Source organism: Rattus norvegicus, chromosome 14 (genome assembly GCF_021556685.1).
Source record: "Rattus norvegicus strain SHRSP/BbbUtx chromosome 14, alternate assembly SHRSP_T2T, whole genome shotgun sequence".
Classification (NCBI taxonomy): Eukaryota; Metazoa; Chordata; class Mammalia; order Rodentia; family Muridae; genus Rattus; species Rattus norvegicus.
This window is the reverse complement of record NC_141547.1, coordinates 10,070,116-10,092,435: the sequence shown is the minus strand read 5'-3', so window position 1 is coordinate 10,092,435 and position 22,320 is coordinate 10,070,116. Positions and strand designations below refer to the sequence as shown.

The following is a 22,320-nucleotide window of genomic DNA, read 5'->3' as shown; positions in this document are numbered from 1 at the left end:
CTCCAAGCAGTAATTGTGCTCCAGGTATCTTACCTCTGACAAAGGATGCTCGCACAGGTAGTCAAACCTTGACTGATGTCCTCTCGACCCGCCCTGACTCATTGTTAATGGTTCTTGGGTTGGCCATCAATCTAGTCCCTAGTGAGTCCTTATATGCGCCTTTCGCTAACCACCCATCTCTCCTTTTCATTAAGATAGTGACTGCTGTACTCTACACAGGAACAACAGGTTCTGTTCCTACACAGTGGGCATAGCCATTAGCTCGAGGTGATTCCCACCTCTAATAAGATAGGCGTGTAGTCTTCTGAGTTTATTGGGGGGGGGGGCTTTTGGTATTCCTGTGGCTTGCTACCCTAGGTTTCCTGGCTGTAGTATCTTCTAAATGTCTTCCAGTCTTGTTCTATCCTGGAGATAGTCTAGGCCCCTTCTCTCTGCTGGCTGTGCAGCCTCATATGGAGTGAAGAGAGAAATAGGGTCCCCAAGCCCGCTGCCTGATTTGCATCTTGCTGCCACCTTTTACAGATGACCTTACAGAAGTTACACCACAGTAAATGGAGACAAAGCAAGCCCCTGTCCTGTAATGGTTCTTAGGAATGAGACGTTTAATAGTGTAAATGTTTGGGCTGGTTACCTCACACAATAAAGCTATTGTGAAGTACGAGGAAGCTGTTCCTTGCTCCTCTGCCTTCCCTCCAGGAAAAAAAAAGAAAAGAAAATCTAAAATAAGAAGTGGTGTTTATTTTAATGCCTGATTCAGTACAAATTTTAACTGTAAGCATCCCAGCAAAGTGTCAGGATGGCCTGTCTTGGGACTCTCACCCTCTGTCCCAGGGACAAAAGAGAGAAGGACAGGCCACGGTGTCCTGGGACTGCTCCCTCCCTGAGTGACAGCCGGTGCTGTCAAGAGTCCTTACTGCTGCTGAGCACAGACCTTCTGGCAAAGGAAGGCGGGCAGCACAGAGGCGCCGCCGCAGTCTCCCTGCCCACCTGTCAGCCTCAGCCAGGCACAGCTCGGATATTTGCTCTTCCCCCACCCCGCGTCCGTCAGGCAGTCAGGCAAGCCCCAGCGCCTTCATTACTGCTCGCCTCGTCTCTTCAGTTCCAGCCTGCCTCCCTCTCCCTCCCGGAATACAAACTCTCCGGCCTATTCTTCCAAGAAGGGGATTAGGCCCAATTAATCTCTGGACAAATGTCAAGGAGTCTGGGGGAGGGGCCACCTTTCAAGTGCTGCGCCCCAAAGAGCAAATCAAGCCAGACGTGTGCCGCCCCGCCCGACGGGCTCGGCACCAGGGCGAGCTGCCGCAGCTGCCAACACAATCAGCCAGGCCTTCTTAATCTCAGGCTAAGCTTCTGATGGGGGCTCACTTTCTTGCCAGCCTCTGCTCCTGCCATCTGTGGGGTAGGGGGAAGCCGGACAGGGAAGCCCTCCCCAACTCCACCCCAATCCCTCTCCTCTAGCTCAGGTTTCCTCTCAGCTCCCTGGAAGGCCTTCCTCTGTCTCAGCCCACACTCAAAAGGGCCGGCACTCATCCCCACAACACCCTGGGTCCAAAGAGAGGAGACCTAGAAGGCAAAGGCGCCAGTCAGGCAAACAGGCCCGGGGTGTGAGTGAAGGGAATTCATAATTTGACATAAAATTATCTGATACCACAGATTCCATTGACCTGACAGAGAGAAGCCTGGAAAGACGCTGGGATTTTTTTTTCTTCTTCTTCTTCTTCTTCTTTGCTATGGTTCACAGAAATGATTGGTACTTAATTCAATCCATATGGGGGGTGATTGTCCTTTAATAATCCTTGAAAGGCATTCCTCAGATGCGGCCTAAAATCACTCTAGTTCTTTTGTTTACATGCCTTTGACTAGTAATGTAATATGCTTCTTTTTATTTCTCTACGCCCCCCCCCCCCAGCAAAACCTGGCCGAACCAGCGGGCTATTAAATTGCGTTTCCATCTGCTACAGTCCAATGATTCAGTAATTAATTTTCATAATGGTGATCTGGAAAGATTTCTAGAGCCCCCTGGAAGGTCCGAGAATTCTCTCCACCCCACTGGCTATCCTGCTGACTGTGCATATGCTTGTGAGAGTGGGTGAGAGACAGTCAGGTGTCCGGGCCTGGTGGTAACACACACTGGCTGTGTGACCTTGGGTAAATTACTTAACCTTTCTGTCTACGGCCATTTTCAAATCTGCGATACGGGGATGCAATGTTTATTTAAAAGGATGGTGGCTGATCCTCTAGCTATGGGCCGTGCTCTGTGAACCAAACATTGCCAAATGTCTTATCTGAATCATCTCGTTTCAGCTGCTGGGTCAGTGGTATCCGGTGTATTTCATTCTGCTCTGATTTGCCCAGCATCACACACGATGGCCCCTGTGATGGGTGCTAACAAGAGTAGCTGATTGGCGTAAGCGTCCTCCTGTTGCAAGGCATAAGCAGCCCGCTTTACAGTTACAACCACTGCCTAAAACGTTTCCATGCTGAGGTGCCTTGCAATTCCCAAGGCAGCGTGGCTCGTATAACCAAGACATGGTCTGAGGAGCATCTTGGAATTGGACACAGGAAAACTTCTGCAGCAAACACGTGACTGTCCTCCCTAGACAGGACAAGAGAGAACCGCGTAACATCTCAGGGTAGATCTTGTTACCCAAACAACCCAGTACATACAGGTGGAACAGAGGAAAGATGTTGATGGTCGTTGAGATTTCAGGATTTCAGCAAAACGATTTAGAGCCCTGTTAGATCAAGGGCCAGACTTCTAGTTCCAGTCCTGACAGGAATTACTGTGCAATTCTTAGAAAAGTGTGAGACTATAGCAATCGGACTTTGTCAACAATACTGGTCACCAGTCCTGCCCCTTGTGTGCAGCCCTAGCCATGAAACTCAAATGGCGTAGGGTTTTTCACTGTTTGTATGAGTGAAGTGTTCGGGGATTCGAGTTGTTTATTACCCTTTCGAATTATTTTCAAGACGATTATAGCTTTAATTATGCACTACTTCTTGTTTGGAGGGCACAGTGTTGCTTGCATGGGACTAGATCCCCCGATTAAAATCTCTCTCCTGTGTGCATCCTGCTGCTCTTTCTTGGATGTGAATGGAGACCAGCGCTGGTGGGATGACTGCACCACCATTTCTCTGACTTAATCTAGAGCTGCCCTTAGGAGACAATGACACACGGATGTGTCAAGGCACTTGGGTACTGAACACCTGGTGGACCTTTGAAGAGTCAAGCCTCCAAGAGTAGAGTTGACCCTACCCTCATTCCACGACTTCCAGAAGCTCTGCTTGGATCTCTCTAGTCCGCATTGGCTCCAAGTAAGATGAACCTGGTTGGATAGCAAGAAAAAAGGTTTGCTCTTGGTATCTGGTGCTCTGAATAAAAGACCATTCTTGCTGTACTCAAAGTCTCATGGTCTCCCGTTTGTCTGCAGCACCAACGCCAGTCTCAGGCAGCTGGTCAAGCCAGCCAAGATGGCTGAAGCCAATACCACCAATAGCAGAGTGAGTCACCCCTGTCTGTTTTCCCTTGGCAGGGATTCCCCCTCCCCCAAGAATGCCCCTCTCCTCTCTGGCCACCAGCATCCATAGGAAAAGCTTGTGGTCTGCTTCCCTTAGCCTCTCTGCATTCCTTCAGCTTAAGGAGTTCCAGTGGCTGAGGGATCCATGCCATTACTGACAGCTCTACAAGATTAACCTTGAGCATCCTCTAGCCTCATGGTTCTCTCTCTGCTAGGGAGCAACCGGTTATGTTCTTTAGAGGTTCGAATCTGCTAACAGCGGTTCCTTGCCAACTGAAATGCCACAAAGGAGGTGCCCCATAAAAAACTAAAATGTCTCAGGGGCTGGGTGTATAGTTCAGTGGGAAGGAGCGTGTTTAGTGTGCACAAGGCCTTTGCTTCAACCTCTAGTTTTATTACACAGAACAGACAGTAGTTACAGAAATAACTACCAAGCCCAGGGTAGACATGGATGTGGCGGCCAGTGTCACAGACGTAGGCAGCACTGGGCTCAGAGCCCGAACTTTCTTTGCTTCAGAGGCTAATCCCATTGTGGAGGTCAGCACACAAGGAAATTGTTGTGTTGCTTATCCCCCAACTAAGTGTGTAGACTGTGATAAGAGGCCTATAGATTACCACGAAAGACACAACACCCCACTTAGCCTATCCTGGAGGTGAGGCGAGGCTTCTGGGAAGAAGTTACAGATGTTAGTTAAGCTCTCCAGAACTGTCACCACATTTTGTGTGTGTGTGTGTGTGTGTGTGTGTGTGTGTGTGTGTGTGTTGAAGTTTACATTATTGACATCAACATTTAATGTAGAAAAGTCATGACTGAGGCTGCCATGACATCTTGGCACAGCAAATAGTAGTTGCTGAACCACCGCCTGCTGCCCTCTGCCACTGAGAGGAAAGCTCTCGGTCCAGAGAACACCTTCCCCAAACACTACACTGGAAATCTCTCTGTGAAACCTCTGTCTGTGTGGAGTCCCTCGCAGTGTCATGAGTAATGCAAGGTCCCTTGTCACTCCACAGACTCAAGGATATGGCCAGCAGCTCCAATTGCTAAGACTCTGTTATCCCTTTTGGTCTCAGGTGGGAAGGAGCCCTCGGTGCTTCACCCTGAAGGGTGAGTATCCGTCAAGCAGTTTCCCTAGAAGTTGACATCTTACAGCAGCTGGTAAGTTATTTGGGTTGAATACTATAAAAAAATTTTAAGTCTTAAGGGCTTCAAGCCTCAGAACTAGATGTAATGTCTCTCCCTTTCTCACCTGCTACACCAATCAGAACCGCATTTTAGCAACCCCACCTCCATGGCATCTTGAGTATCCAGAAACTTCTGCTCCTAAGTCACTCAGGTCAAACCTTGGTTACTTTCCTTCTAATCAACATAACGTAACGTGAAGTTGTACTTGTTTAGACCTCTCTGCGGTTCGGTAAGCCAGTCTGCCAAACAGACGTATTACTTCCGGCACACACTGCAATCAATGCAGCTGTGCACACGGGAGCCACAGAAAATGTGAAACTCCAAGACCTGTAAGACGACTGAGGCTTAAATGCCCTCTTCACAAAGGAGAGTGAGGTGGGGACTGGAGCAACCTTTGGTGGAGAGGAAATGACTTTTAGGGGAGACACTGAGGTTGGAGAATAGAAGTGTGGGATGAAGTCCCTCTGGTCTCCTAGTGTCTGTCCTGCAACTTCTTCTTCTATGCTGCGATGCCACCTTGCTTGGCTAATGACGCTTCCGGAAGAGGGCTGGCAGTTGTCTTTCTCGTTGCGTCCCTGAAGTGCTCTGAGTTTGAAGTTCAAAGTACTTAGTACTGTCATTCTCAGAACACCAGTGCACTACATCGTCAATTCTCATCTCATCTTGAGCCCTCCCCCCCTTCGCCTCCTTGGTTTTTCTGTGTAGTCCTGGCAATCCTGGAACTCACTCTGTAGACCTGGGTGGTCATGGACTCACAGAGATCCCCCTGCCTCTACCTCCTGAATGCCAGGATTAAAGGTGTGTACCACCACACCTGGCTTCTTTGCCTTCAAGTTTAACCAATATAATTTTAATTGTTTTCTCACATTCAGGGTTAACTTACTCACTGATCTGATGGCTAAGTACCTTCCCAACATGCATGAGCATATGCATGTGCGTGTGCGTGTGCATGTGTGTGTGTGTGTGTGTGTGTGTGTCTGTGCTTGTGAGTGTACATGCAAAAGCACATGTCCGGTTTAATCTTGACTTCAATGCTCTCTACTTGGTCCTATTATCAATGTAATCTCACTTGGTCCCACCTACTGTTACTATACAACGAAAGAAGAGAATTCAGAAGCCAGAGAATTGCTTGTTTAATTTATTTTATCCTCTTCAGAATGCCACCATCACCACGAGAGGAGGCTCTACAAGTAAATCAATGCCATCTACAATTTCAACAGTGTTTCCATAAAAAAAATCAATCAAACAAACAAATGACAACAAACGCTTTACCCTGTGATTTATTCCTATGCAAGAAGCTTAAAAATAAGCCTGAAATTGTGATAATGTGCAAAGTATTTGATCATATATGGGACTTTTTAAAAAAGATCTATTTATTTATAAGTACACTGTAGCCATCTTCAGACACACCAGAAGAGAGCATCAGATCCCATTACAGATGGTTGTGAGTCACCATGGGATTTGAACTCAGGACCTCTGGAAAAACAGTCAGTGCTCTTAACCACTGAGCCATCTTTCCAGCCCCCATATATGGGACTTAACTATAAGCTAAGAGTGACATCAATCTTACTGTGAATGAATTCAAGGTGAAAAATAAAGGTCTCCATTTTTTATTCACGTAAACAAAAATTCACTGTGTGCCCTGGGTGAATGGTCAGTGCTGGGTAGCCCTACAGATTTGTGGAAGATTTCTCACAGGACTACAACTTAATGGTTTGATACCCGTACCCCCAAGGATTTACATATTGGAGGCTTGCCCTCAGTAGGACCATCCTGAGAAGTGGAGAAACCCTCAGAAGTGGCACCTTGTGGGAGGTGACTAAGTCCCAGGGGTGACCTTAGATGGGACAAAGTTGGTCTCATGGGACCCCAACTCAGTCCCTTTAGAGTGGGCAGTTGTAAAAGAACAAGTTGAGTCCCTTCTTGCCCTCTCAATTCATCTCCTACCACATGGTGTTTCCTGCACACACTTCAGCCATTATACCATGCATGATGACGCCCTTACCAGAGACCTAAGAGTTAGAACCACACAATCTTTCAGAATCTATGACTGGGAGCTCAATAGCCCCCTTTCTTTATGCAGCACCAGCCATGGGCATGTCTTAAATCAGTGGAAAGCGACTAGTATAGCAGTAATATGAGAAGATAGCTTTATGACCTAGTGCCCAAGGCCATCATGGTTCTTTCCCTAGAAATACTGCATGTTGGTCCTCAGATCCACCCTGCAGGAAGAGGTCACCCTGTAACCCAACTGACTGCTCAAACCCATTGTGATATCTTACCCACGAGTAAGGTATTTCCCCTCACTACAGAACTATGCAGTCACCACAACACAGTTGTAGACCTCTTACAGACTACTAGAATACTGGCAGACTTGTGATACTTGGCTCAGTGGTTTGATATTAAGCATGCGTGATTCATACTTTCCTTGTTTGTTAGAACATCAGATATAATTATGTGGCGGTGTAACAATGGTGTCTAAACAAGCACACATAAATTACTCCAAATATTTTAAAGGTTTGCTTGGTTTTCGTGTGTGTGTGTGTGTGTGTGTGTGTGTGTGTGTGTGTGTGTGTGTGAACCTGTGTGACTTTGTGTGAACCATACCTAGGCAAAGGGCGGCAGAGAGCAGAAGAGGAAGTCAGAAGCTCTGGAACTGGAGTTACAGGCAGTTGTGAGGAGTCAAGGGCAGGCTGAGAATGGAGCCTGGGTCCTCTGTCAGAACAGTAAGCATTCTTAACTGCCAATTCATTTCTCCTACCCCTTCAAATAGTTTTAATAGATACCCGTTGTTCGGATATGTTGACTGAACCCTCACCAGGTAATGAATCTATCCAGGACTGGATCAGGGCAGAAAATACCACCATCCTTGACTGAACAAAGCAAGGGAGGAGGAGATGATATTGGAACCTGAGGTACAGCCACCAAGTGGAAGCTAAGGCCAAGCTTGCCAGGGTGACGGGAGGTAGTACCACAGAGAAAATGCAACCCAAGGTGGGGAGGGTTGAACAACATGGCTTCCTTCTAACACGCCCCTCTTATTTCCCCAGCCAGCGGAGGCTGCCACCCTCCTGCAACACAGAACAGAACAGAGTGGTGGTGAGATCATACCCAAAGGCCAGCAACTCAAGACTTGCCCAAGACTCCCCATAATTATTGTGAGGATCAAATGCAGCATCCCATGAAAGCATCCACCACAGGGCCTCATGCACAGTTAGCTTTCCATAAAGATTTGTTTGTTTAATGATACAGTGCAGCCCACAGGGAGGGCACGGGGGCAGGGTGACTCGGTGGTGTTACCAACCTACTGTGGCGAAGCCAAGGCTTATTACTGTACTTCTGGAAAGAGTTAAAAAAAAAAACCGACTTCAGCACAAACGCATTGTCATCATCCAAATGAGAAGCTGCAGATGGCATTTGTAACTTTTGCAGAAGTGTCTCAGTTAAATTAATTGCTTGTCTGTTAATTTTTTTAGCTGGCAGCTCTTTTCCCCCCACAACATGATCGCCTCGTGCAGAAACCAACAGCCAATTAAATCAGAACAAATGACTGGCTCGTCTCTAAGGTTGCTCCTGGCTCTAGCTCTAAGAGTGCTCAGGTACTCAATGATTCATGGATAGTAGGACTTGGGGTAAGTCCTGGTCTTTGTCAGGCCCAAGTGTCATCGAAATCCACATTGGCAAAGCACCCTCTTCCAAAATATCCCAAACACCATTAGGCAAAGTAGAAAGCACCTTAGTTCTCCTGGCTTTGAAGAGGACTTTCCAAAGAGAATTTACTTGAAGACTGTGTTTTTCTGTCTTATAAAGGGACATTGAAGTTACCTTGTCATCTTTAGGTTTTGTCTGCTCATAATGCGAACATTGATATAGCCTGGATACTATGCAGTTGAGATTTTAAGCTCATAAATAGATTAGGAAACATCTAATGAATAACAATGCTGTCCATATAGGATGACGACAGTTATAATAATGATGATAATAATAATAATTAATAATAGTAATAATGAAGAAAGAAGAAACTTATTTATATGAAATTTATCATCAGTGCTTAGCATGGTCCCTGGGACTTCATAGCTATGAACCTATTTGATTTTCTGCCAAGCATGAAATCCAGTAGGTGCTAGTGGATTTCCATTTTATACAAAAAGCAACAGAAGCCCAGAGAGAGCGATTTGCTTATAGCTCTTAATTACTTTTCTGTGTTGGTATACAATACCGTGACCAAAAGCAACTTTCAGGCAAAGGTGTTTATTCTGGGTCATATTCCAGAGGGGTAAGAGTTCATCACAACAGGGAGACAGGGGCGGTAAGGGGCAGGCATGGTGGCAGGGAGCTGAGAGGTCACAACTTCAACTGAAAAGAAGAAGCAGAGAGAAAACTGAAGACTGAACTATGGGTTATAAACTCTCAAAGCCCTCCCCCTGCTGTGCCCTTCCAACAAGGCTCCACCTTCTTTTTTTTCTTTTTTTCTTCTTCTTTTTTCTTTTTTTTGGAGCTGGGGACCGAACCCAGGGCCTTGCGCTCGCTAGGCAAGCGCTCTACCCGCTGAGCTAAATCCCCAACCCAAGGCTCCACCTTCTAAAGGCCCCATAACCTCTCCATAGTGGTTTGAATGAGAGTTGTTCCCATATCACAGGAGCTTGGGGGTGACACACAACTTAAGCTCTTGGCCCCCAGGGGATGGCAGTTTGAGGAGGTTTGGGTGGTAGGGCCTTGCCAGAGGAAGCGTGTAACTGGGGGTGAGCGTTGAGCTTATAAACACCAACACTCTTGCAGGTTGTTTCCTCTGCTTTGTGCTTGTGAGCTCCCAACTTCCTCTTCCTGCTGTCACACCTTCCGTCCGATGCCATCTCTGCCACTGTGGACTCCAGCCCTCTGAAACCACAAATTAAAAAGGTTCTTTCTTCTGTAAGTTGCCTTGGTTACATACGGTGTGTTATCATAGCCATGGAGAAGTCACTACTGTGTGCCTTACACAGCACTGTAGCTAAACTCTGGCTACTTTGTGGGTTCTTTCTTCCACTCTTTTCTACCCTTGTCCCACCCTTGGGTTCCACTCTTCTCCTTGTCCCTAACACCAGACAGAAGAGAAAACAGGATAGAAAGGAAAGGGGGTGTCGTTGTTGTTAGACTACTTCCTGCCAACTAGGGGTGTGGAGTTCTCAGGGCAAGTTCGACCTGCATGTCAGGATATCTAATTTCTTCCCGTTTCCTTTTTGCCTAGGACCAACAACAGACAACCAACCAGCAACCAACAGTCCACTACCATCAGCAACCCCACCTCTCGGGGCCCTGGCATTTGTACACCCTCTGAAGAGCCCCCAGAATTCCGAATGTCACATGATCACAACTGAAGCTGGCGGAATCACAACCCTGCTAGAGCACAGGGCGAATCGCAGTCAGCTGCTGGGAACAGTCTGAAGCAGCCCCATGTCCCCATACCTGGGATTAAAACGAAAACATATTCTTATACTAGTCCTGTGTTTTAAAAAAAAAATTCCAAAACTGTCACCACACAGCACCACCGACTTGGGGACCAAGTGTTCAAATAGATGAGTCTGTGGAGAGTCTCACTCAAACTACCACAGGCACCAAGGTTGTGCGAGAACTGGGCTACGTTGGTCGTTGGAGTCCAGAATCCAATCTCTCTATTAAAGGGAGATGCTACAGGGAATGTGGTAAGGCATTACCCCTCGCTGCCAAGATGCACTCTTCATGCATCTTCAGGCTGGGGGTTCTGGTATTCCAAGTGAAAAGGTTGCTGACCTCTGGCCTGAAAAACATGTGGCCACACCAACCCCCAGCCAGGGGCTGTCTCCAAGGCAGTTCTTACCATCCTTCTTTCTTCTGAAGCAAATATTGACTTAGAAATACATATCACACACACACACACACACACACACACACAAACACCACATCCACACACCACACACACACACACACACACACACACACACACACACACACACACACACACACAGGGAGCCCTGCAGCTCCCTGGCGCTTACCTGTCTATCAGCCCCCTTCTCCTGCTTCAGCCGCAAACTGCTTTCATCCACACTCATTCTCACTAAGATTCTCTCATCCACAGGGCTTTGCACAGGCTGTCCCACCTACCCTCCACCCTCCACCCTCTACCTTTCACCCCCCATCTTGGAATCAATGCCACAGTCCCCCTATGTCTGGGAGTAAAGTGTCTGACAGGATGTGATGCCCGAAAGGAGGAGAATCCAAATAACAGCCCAGGTATGGCGCTCCAGTTCAGACCATCCCTTACGATACTTCCAATGCCCCCTTCTAAAATGTGGCTTCTGGTTCTTTTCTCTTCCAAACAGAAACTCCCACGTGGTCAAAAGACAGGGATGTCACCACTTTCCCACCCTCCCCTCATAACTCTTTAGCCCTTATCCGGGCTGCCGCACCCAGAGGCAAGCCAGCGCTGGCCTTAGAGGTTCACTATCTCCTCTTCAGGCTCCCCCACCCCAAATCAGAGATCTGGGACTACATCAGTGTGCTTAGAGTCTCATCCTCCAACTGACACCTTCTCAGCTTCTCATCGCCTTCCTTCATCCCGTACCTCTCTCACATCGTCCTGGAACTATACACATGCTTCTCACACACGACATTCTGGGAAGGAAAAAAAAAACCCAACAATCTGTAGAAGAGGTGAGAACATCCCCAGACAAGCTCTGACGTGTTACTGTTTGTGGAGAGGAAAGAAGGCTAAGTTTCCTTCCGTCTCTGATCATCTGTAGGATGGTTCTCCACGGCTTTGGACTTTCACCCGGTCCCATCTGAAACCACATCCACCTGTTGTCACTAGGCCAGCCTGCGCCAACTGTGCTGTTAAAATGATCAAAACTGTCTCTCCCCTTCCTTCCGCTCAGAGGGCAGCTGCCTCCCCCATTAGCACCAGGGTGACTGACCCGGTCACTCTGGTTTGAAGGCATCTGCAACCACTGACCCAAGAAAAAGGAGAGGCTGGGGGTTCTGGTATTCCAAGTGAAAAGGTTGCTGACCTCTGGCCTGAAAAACATGTGGCCACACCAACCCCCAGCCAGGGGCTGTCTCCAAGGCAGTTCTTACCATCCTTCTTTCTTCTGAAGCAAATATTGACTTAGAAATACATATCACACACACACACACACACACACACACACACACAAACACCACATCCACACACCACACACACACACACCACACACACATACACACACACCACACACACACACCACACACACATACACACACACCACACACACACACACAAACACCACATCCACACACACACCACACACACATACACACACACCACACACACACACCACACACACATACACACACACCACACACACACACACCACACACACACACACACATACCCCACACACATACACACACATCACACACACACACATATACCCCACACACACTCCACACACACACACACCACACACACACACACAAACACCACATCCACACACCACACACACACACACACAAACACCACATCCACACACACACCACACACACATACACACACACCACACACACACACCACACACACATACACACACACCACACACACACATACCACACACACATACACACACATACCCCACACACATACACACACATCACACACACACATATACCCCACACACACTCCACACACACACACCACACACACCATACACACATACACACACACCCCACACACATACACACATCACACACACATATGCACACAGACCACACACACACCCCACACATACACACACATCACACACACACACATACACACACACCACACACACACTCCACACTACACACACACACACACACACACACACACACACCACACACACACTCCACACTACACACACACACACACACACACACACACACACACGATTGCCAACACAACCCAGAATCTAATATTTTTACAGGAGAAAACAGGAGGCGACATAGAGGAGAAGGAAGGGGAGGAGGAGGATGTTTTGAATAAGCCAGATACAAACAGTACCCAAGACACATGACCTGATTTATATCCATTTCACCTCTGAAACCCATGTTGTACTTTAAGCTCCATTTTGTGATATGAAGATATAGTACCCACAGACCAGGCTTCTGCCTTGATGCATCCATAACTTCATTCAGTACCTCAGGGCTTTGTGCTGCTAGGTTCTGGAGTAGCCCATTTGACTAGTTCTTGCCTGTAGGCCCCCTAATTTCCCAGCATGAGATATTCCGTACCACATGGGGCATGTGTCAGCAGCCCACTGGGTGTAGACCAGAACTATTAGCCCAGGTAGTTCTCTTACATGTGTAATTCACCCCGTCTGTGGGCCTGAGCTATTATGTCAGGAAATGGACAGGGAGGGTGTGACTCCCTGACAGAGTAGCTGACGGAGTGGAATATAGAAGGTTCATGATGCACATATCCCTCACAATAAAAAGGAGAAACTAAAAGCAGGCGCTTTGGGCCTGGGCATTTTAACATCATTCCGTCCCTTTCCTGAATTTACTAGCCCTGGCCAAGCATGAGGTTAAAGCAAGCAAGGGAAGAATCATGTCTCTGGCTCTCCAGCGATATCCTTTTTACATTTCTGTATGTCGTCACATTAAACAAAATGCTTGTAAGTCCATCAGGCTACATTAATAACCCCAATAACACCCAAATAACTTCAAATAAGAATACATCTCTTGATGCTTCTACATGTGCATGTGGATCATGTCAGCGATGTTATCTGGGACCTGGTTGATGGAGACGCCATGTGCCAATGCTAGCAAGAAAAGAAAGGGAAGGGGTTGGGGATTTAGCTCAGTGGTAGAGCGCTTGCCTAGCAAGCCCAAGGCCCTAGGTTCTGTCCCCAGCTCCTAAAAAAAGAAAAGAAAAAAAAAAGAAAGAAAGAAAAGAAAGGGAAGCAAAGTGCCTTGCTGCATGCACCCAGGAGAGCGCCCTTCCCCTCCACACACACTTCAGTGGCTAATGCAGGCCTGTGAGGCAGGGAAAATCGACCCTGTTGTGTCACACGTGTGGAAGGAAGAGCTATGGGACACAGCAACTTTCTGCTCACTCTGGGGTTTGCAAATGTTTCTGCATCAATTCCAGACTTCATTTTGGTTATAACCTATGTTATAATTATGTAAACCTACGACGATGTAAATTATAGTGTGTAATAACAAGTGAGGAAAGCCCAGTCCCATCACCAAAGGATGCGGCCAACGCTCCTCCACGCGCACTTGCCACAGAACAAGGGCAGTGACTGCACCTGCTGTCTGACCAAGAGAAACATCTATTTTCTTCCTCCTCAGACATCTCAGTCTCCTTCTGTCCAGAAGCAGAGGCATTCCAAGTATAGAAAGACACCATACACTTTACTTGAGGAAGTAAAATGCACTCTCGGCCTCAGAGGAATAGCCCCTTTAGAAGGAGATGAACCTTTCAAGACCGTTTATCTCTTAGGCTTTTTGCAACATGATCTCAGAGGTTCCAGAGATTTGATAAATCCATGGGAGCAACATGGCGTGTGTTCAAGTTGGTGCCCAATGCATTGCTGACTGTCCTGTAATGTTCAGTTAAACTTCTGTGCCTGGGAAAAGCCTCTACGTCTGTCCCTGTGAGCAATGGGACAAGCATAGGGAACCATGAAGCACACATCGTGCACACACCAAGCACACAGAGCCGTGAAGCTGGAGTTGCAATGAGTGTGGCCGATAGCGGGTACTGGGAGATCTGTAATTGGCTACGGACACATTCAAAGACAGAGGAGGGGAACATTTGCTGTCCTTTCACCCTGGCAACTTTTCATTGCTCTGTAGGACGACAGTTAAGGTCAAGAAAGGTCACCCCTTGCCTGGCCCATGTCTCCATCCAAAATAGCCATGTAATGAGAGGAACATATGCCCAGGCCTGTCCCGCACAGTCCTTAAATGATGGCATTGGGAACGTTTTCAGATTATCTCTTGCAAAATGGGCAAAAGTTGTAACAACTGTGGGCTAAAGCAGAAATGGAATATAAAGAATTCGATGTTATTTTCAAGTCTTGAAGGCAGAGAGAGCAGCAGCGGAGGTGGGTGGAGCCGACACAGGAAAACGCTCGGCGTGCTATGAGTTTTGCTTTACTAAGGCTGTTTCCTTCTGGGATTCCTTCCATGTGTAGAGAACAGTTCAGTCTTCAGTCACTCTCTGACTCTCCTGTACACACTGGCAAACTCTTAGAGAAAGATGCATTTTAATTAATTCATTCATCTATTTTTTTCTTTTGGTTGGTTGGTTGGTTTTGGATTTTGGGTTTTGTTTGTTTGTTTGTTTTTTGTTTCTTGTTTTCCAGACACAGTTTCTCTGTGTAGCTGTGGCTTTCCCGAAACTCACTTTGTAGACCAGGCTGGCCTGGAACTCACAGAGGGTTGCCTGACTCTGCCTCTCAAGTTATTAAAGGCATGCACCACCTCTGGCAAGAAAAAAAAAATACATTTTTCAATGACGACAATTTTTTTCTAGGTTCCAATTCTAAGGGGGAATGAACCAAGGAACAGAAAAACAAGAGAAGTAAATGATTTTTTTCCCAGAAGTCTCTGAGTCAGAGACAGCAACCGTGTTAAGGACATAGATTTGTAGCCATGCAGCTAGCTTTAACCCTTGCTCTGCTGTTTGCCAACAAGATGGCTCAGCGCCCGCACAAGCTCATGGAGTCTCAACTCTTTCACCCATGACAGAAGGGAAATGGTGTCTACATCCTAGAGCTGGGGTGTGGATTAGATGAGATAAGCTACGTTAAGTCTTTCTTAGCAGATCACCCAAGACACAGCACGCTCTCCCAGAGCTTTACAGAGAAGGGAATTCCAGGGCCAAAGGGTCAGCTCTTCCCAACATACAGAAGGATCATGTGACTCTGACTGGCGGTCTTCCTTCCTAACCTCCAATGTCTTGATTTTCTGGCTTTGTAGACTACTCACCCAGAGATCAGGGCTGACAGGACTAAGGGCTTGGCTTCAGCATCTAACTTGATGTGCACTGCAAGGGCTGGGTTTTGTTTGTTGAGTTTATTCTGTTCGGTCTCCAGGGGCAGCAGTGACACTTTGCTAGTAATAGAGCAGTAACTTTCCACCACAGCTTTCCTGGGCTTGCTGGGGTATCCCAGTTTGGAGACAGGGACCACAATATCCCCTCATGCAAAGAGATTGATGGCAGGAACAAAGTAGGAAGAGATCAAGTGGCTCCCGTGGCCTCCTCTGAATCATGTTTCCTGGAACAGAACAGCTTCCATTTATTTTCAATGCCTTCTTCATGAGGCGCTGTCACTAAAGCATGTCCCTTTACCTGACCCAGTAGCATAAGGAGTCTCGAGTTTTGCATTAGGAAGGAGCTCTAAACCTTTGATCTGTATCCTTGTCTGTGAATTAGAACCATGGGTGAGGGGTTATACCCAGAGCAACTTAACCCGACTTCCTGGCCTGCTACTTGTGAGAGAAACACACCTCCGGATGGTCGGAAGCTCTCGGTAAGGATAATGACAGCTATACTGAGCATCATTGTTGGACCGAAGCATTTGGCCATCATCACGTCTTACAATACACAGAGAAAACAAGCCTAACGGCAGACTGGTGATCAGTCCTCAAGCTATACCTGACAGACTCAGCAACAGATGCTGCTGCTGCAGTAGAACACTTGGGTCCATGGTGTACACACACACACACACACACACACACACACACACACCACAGCACACACCACACACCACACACACACCACCACACCACACACACATCATACCACACACACACCACCACACCACACACACATCACACCACACACACACCACACACACACACAGCACATACCACACACACCACACATACCATACATACACACCACACACACACACACATATGCACACACACATACACCACACACCACACCCACACCACACCACACACACACCACACACACACACACAGCACATACCACACATACCACACATAACATACACACACACCACACATACCATACATACACACCACACACACACATATGCACACACATATGCACACACACACATACACCACACACCACACTCATACCATACCACACCACACACACACCACACACACACACAGCACACACAGCACATACCACACACACCACACAGACACACACACACACATACAGCACCACACAGACACACACACACACAGCACACACCACACAGACACACACACACATACAGCACCACACAGACACACACACACACAGCACACATAGCACACACCGCACACAGCACACATAGCACACACCGCACACAGCACACATACCATACACACACACCACACACACATACACACATGCACACACATATCACACACACACACACACACACACACACACGCACGCATGCATGAATGCATGCATATGCCCCTACACCCATCCTCCCACTCTACCCGCCTCAGGTTGCTGTGATTTCCTGCCTAGGAGACAAATTTCCGCCATTTTCCTCTAAAGAATTTTATTGCCTGCACCTTTCTGCACTGTCGCATACCCTGATGGTAGCCTCCCAGATAAACAGAGACAGAGGGAATGTGTTCTCTCTACCTGTAGGCCAAAAGGACAGAAGCAGTCTCAAGGTCGCAGTGGAGCAGAGAGAGGAGCAGGAGAGCACCTCCCTCACCACTTCCTGTGTGAAGGCCCTGACAGGCGATTAATCAGAGCTGGGAGGGCAGAATTCCATCTCAAGCTGCACTGAAGAACTCGGGCTCCTGGTTTGAAGTGCCCGCATTTTATTTCTCAGCTTTCAGCCAGCGCTTGGTTCCACTTCACACTCCCACTGGCTTTCCACAGCCAGGTCCTGCGGCCTCTCCCTCTGCTGTACTTCAGAAGGGAAGAGCTCACTGGCTTCCCTCCCTCCTCAAACCTAACTGTTTGCTTGTCGAGGCTCCTAGGCAGGCCGTCCTCTGTCTTCCCCAGTTCACCTCCTGTGATTGCCAATAGGAAGAGGAACAGAGAAGAGCTCTTACCTGGAGCATGGAATCTAGGGAGGGCCTTTGCATCCAGAGTGTGGATGGGGAGGGTAGAGGGTGAGCGGGATAGTGAAGGAGACAGGCAGGGGGTGGCCTGGCTCTGTGGCCTGCTAATTGTGTCTGTGTTTGTATAAAGGAAAAGCAGCTCCCCTCAGGACAGGGACCCAGTTTGAACATATGTCTAACAATAGACTGCTGTGTCAGGGGAGGGAGCCTGGTGAATTTCTCCCCAAGGACCCCCACAAAAGACATGAGGTTTTTCAGGTGTGGGAGCCAAAGCCCAGAGGGTTTATGGGCCATGACAGATGGTCACACCACACAGACCACAGCACCATTCTGTGTCCTGGGCCTCCTGCAAGTCCTTGACTATCGAAGCCTCTCTCTCTCTCTCTCTCTCTCTCTCTCTCTCTCTCTCTCTCTCTCTCTCTCTCTTTCTCTCTTTCTGATACTCTACTGCTCCAATATCTCCTCAAGGCTTTCAATCACAGGCTGAGGACTTGAGGATACAGGAAAAGTAATTAAATACCAGCCTCATTTTACAGACTTTAAGTCCATTTCATAGCAACTTTTCTCCTTAAACGGGTTATCCCTGGCTGCCTTTTAGCCGTTTCTCCAGGCCGTACTTTTTATCTCTATCCAGTCGAGAGTTACTCCAACCAGCAGCATGGCTTAGGCAGTGCAGGACCAATTTTTGTCCCCATTATGTGTCAGGCATTTTTCTTAGTCTTGCTTCTGTCAGTTCCCTGCCTCTGACTCAGCCTCCTAGTCTGCAGAGCTGGGATGACAGCGTCCCTCAGCCACTGCGAGGATCGATAAGGTCAGCAGCCTACGTGTGGTGAGTCTAGAAGCGTTTGTTGGTGGTAGTATGATTTCGTTGTCTTGGGAACGTAAGTGAGGTCACGAGATACTAGAGCGGGGATAAAGACACAGAGATGGAAATAGCTGAAAACTCAGTGATTCTTAGATAATTTTGCTGGATGGAAAAGTTCAAGATCTAAAATATTTTGATCATTTTATCATGCGTCCATAATAGCATATGTCCACATTTTAGCAGGTCTGCGACCTTGCATCTAAAATGGCAACACTTGCCTTGTAACACAGACCTGATCTTTGAGCCCCACTCACTCAGGCGTTCCGCATTACCAAGCCGTGCAAGCCCAGTGTGTAGCCCCTGTGTGGTTGATGCTGGCCCTCCGGCCTCTGAAGGCCCACTTGTTTCTGAGCTGGTTGTCCAGCTCTGCTTATGACAAACAGATTTTTCTGAGACCCTGCACCTTCCAGAATGGACTTCTTTAGTTAATTCATCCACGTAATCTGTGACCTGTGGACAGCCTCCCCCACACTGGGAACTGTCCTGTGACCCCCTCTTAGGCTCACTCCACACTTTTTTCAAAATGCTTTTCCCTGTCATGACCTCTGCCAGCTGGCTTCTCCAAACGCCTGGCCATTTGGAACCGCCACACATATTTTTCCAGGACTTATAATAAGGCTTGGGAGAGGAAAAAAAATGAGAAGAAAAACCAGTGGTCAAATGCCCCTTCTCATTTTATGTACTCAGTGGCTGGCCAGCTGCCATTAATTGTCCCTTAAGAAGATCCCATCCCGGACAGAAGCACACTCCACCCCAAAGAAGAGCACAGCACCTTTGAGAGTCTGCTCTCATGTGAACACAAGTGACCTTGACATACTGGCTTCCTGTCTGTGATCTTCCTTGAGTGATTGACACATCTTTCTCAACAGTTGAGTTTTCCAGTGGTCCTTCCTGTCTCTAGAGACCACCACCTCTCTCCCAGAATTGTTGGAATATCTGATATTAATGCAATTAGGGAACTATACTGGTGCTTCTCAGACAACCAGAAAGAGGTAAGACACCCCTGGCTGTCGCCACCGTTATACTGTGTGATAATGTGAATGCGTACCCAAGAACATGACGCAGCCCACGCGGCGTGAGATTCAGCGTGACGGGGATTAAACTCAGCTGCCAGCAGAAGTGGCTTTGCTGAGTTGGTGTTTCTTATTAATAACTTTTTTGGCAGAGGAACCGCTTTGTTTCTTTGTTAAGAAAAACAATGTCCATGGTGGAAGAGAGATAAAGGCCCGTGCCTTTCCATGAAGATGTGGCTTGGATGGGTGCCCGTCAGCTGCATAAACATCTTACTCGTTGGGAAATGCATATTCCCTTTAGATATCAGTGTTTGGTGATATTTTACAGATCGCATTTTATTATTTTATAATCCTTATCACAAACAGAGGCACTTGAGCTGAGTCAAAGGGGAGGCTAATTTCACGCTAGCTGATGTGAGAAGAGACAGGATATATCAGCGTGTTCCGCACCGCCTTCAGGGTCCCCTGAGATCCCAGTTTCCGTTATGAAATAAAACTGAAATATTTTCTACCTCCTGGAATGATTATGAAAATTTAATGATATCATTCTAAGGAAGCTTGTAACATATAAATGACATTAACCTAAAAACATTTACCATCATATTATAGTACCACTTGAAGACGTGACACCATAATGCTTAAGGTCTTCCACGGACTAACAGTTGCCTGGATATGACACGGCAGTTTGTTCACACTCAAGAGTCAAGAGTTAGGACAAACTCATCCAAAGAAATAAAATGGTTCTGGTCTTCGCCCACCTACGATGTTGCTGGCTCCCCTGGATCGTACTGCTTTTGGGTCTTTATATAGTAAAGAAACAGACACATGCTAGAATAATGTGTTTGAGTTATGAATTAAGGGCTTTCAAAGGAGTGTTTCCTTCATGATAGTCCACTGATCATAAAACCCTGGTAAGAAATGACCTTTGACGTTCTGCCTAGTCCCAATATTTCTCATAAAATCGGGGGTTGAAGAGATAGCTCAGCAGTTAATAGCACTCACTACTCTTGCAGAGGACCCAAGTTTGGTTCTCAGCATTCCCCGGGGTGGCTCAAAACTCCCGTTTCAAGAGATCTGATGCCATCTTCTGTGTGGGCACCGGACACACATGTGGCACATGTACACTCATGTAGATGAACACTCACACATAAGATAAATGTGTAAATAAACCTTAAAAAAAGAAAGCCAATAAACCTTGTAACTTATAACGGACACTGCTAAGACTTCCTTCTGAGAAAATGGACCGTCTCACGTCAAGTCTCCCTACCAAGTCTTTAAATGACCAGTTGGAGCCCTTACTCTTAGCTACAAGCAATATTCCACTGGCCCTTTCTTAAAACAGAGAAAGATGCCAGTTTCTACAGGCAGGCAGGCAGGCAGACAGGCAGATAGACAGACAGACAGAAGGCAGAAACAGAGAGACGGAGACAAAGAGAAAGACAGACACAGAGAGGGATTTCTATATTCAACTTGACCCTGCTTCGCTGAAAAACAAAATGCAGTCGTCAATACTCCACTCCCTGAATCCATTGCCAGGACCTGTGGACTTCTCTGTTTCTACCTTATCTCCACCAGGCCCCCTCCATTTTCAGATGCTACAGCATGGACCTCTATCCTTTCCCTCCAAGCTGGAGCTTGTCCCCTCACCCTCGTGTCTCTGCTTTGCTTCAGAGGCCTGGGTAGCTCAGGCTCTATCCAGCAACTTAGATGTGATGAATCACCTCACCCCAGTGGGCGCATCCTCTGATTCATCTCTCCTTCTGCCACTTCTCCATGGGAGCTGGCTGCTCTCATCTAGGCCTTCATGCCTCTACCAGCCAACTCTGTATACTCCAACTATGTAGGAAGCTGGGACCACTGAAGCCATCTTGGCTAAAACCACCATTGCCGAGGCTATGACGTAAGTAAAGACCTGGGCTTGCGGCAGCACCTGTGGCCAGAGGGCCTCAAGTGGGTTAGTCAATCTAGTGTGTAGAGTGCTCAGAGGAAATGCTCTAAGAGGAGATTTAAGAGATAAATACCTTGGATACAGGCTCACGAAACATGCGATGTTAACCCAGATTCTAGACCGTATCCTCTTTCTGGTTTTACTTTCTGGCTGTTCACCTCCACTGTGGGTGTTCACGAGGCTTAAATATGTAACACATGCAAGACTTTAGTCCTGTGTATTTGTTGGGAGTGGAGGGACTGTCTTAGGGTCTTTTTGCTATGAACAGACACCATGATCAATGTAAGTTTTATAGGGGACCACATTTAATTGGGGCGGGCTTACAGGTCAGAGGTTCAGTCCATTATCATCAAGGTGTGATCATGGCAGCATCCAGGCAGGCATGGTGCAGGAGGAGCTGAGAGTTCTACATCTTCACCCGAAGAAAGCCAGAAACAGACTGAGCGTTCTCAGGCAACTAGGAGGAGGGTCTCCAAGCCCACCCCCACAGTGACACACTTCCTCCAACAAGGCCACACCTTCTAATAGTGCCACTCCCTAGGCCAAGCACATGCAAACCATGACAGGGATCTTAAGTCCAACATCCAATGGTATGTATGGCATCATCTAATCTTCCGCTGTACTTCCAAAGCATTAACAGATACCATCACATTTTAGCTCCCTCCATAGAGAAAATAAAGCACTTTACACTGTTGCTACAATCCTCATATTAATTCACAGTACTATAACCTGCCGATAAAGCAGGAAACCTGGGAGTCATCCCT

The 22,320-nt window shown here is 47.3% G+C and overlaps 1 protein-coding gene and 1 long non-coding RNA gene across 3 annotated transcripts in view; both read right to left on the bottom strand.

Moving 5' to 3' along the window:
- Rasgef1b (RasGEF domain family, member 1B) overlaps positions 1-22,320 on the bottom strand; it is a 528,207-nt gene that overhangs the window by 260,520 nt on the left and 245,367 nt on the right. The gene's annotated exons all lie outside the window — the stretch shown is intronic.
- On the bottom strand, positions 14,190-17,364 carry LOC148001221 (uncharacterized). Its single transcript, XR_015637303.1, has 3 exons — positions 17,300-17,364; positions 15,667-15,956; positions 14,190-15,161 (listed from the first exon to the last, which is right to left on the bottom strand). It is a non-coding gene; the product is annotated as an uncharacterized LOC148001221 (long non-coding RNA).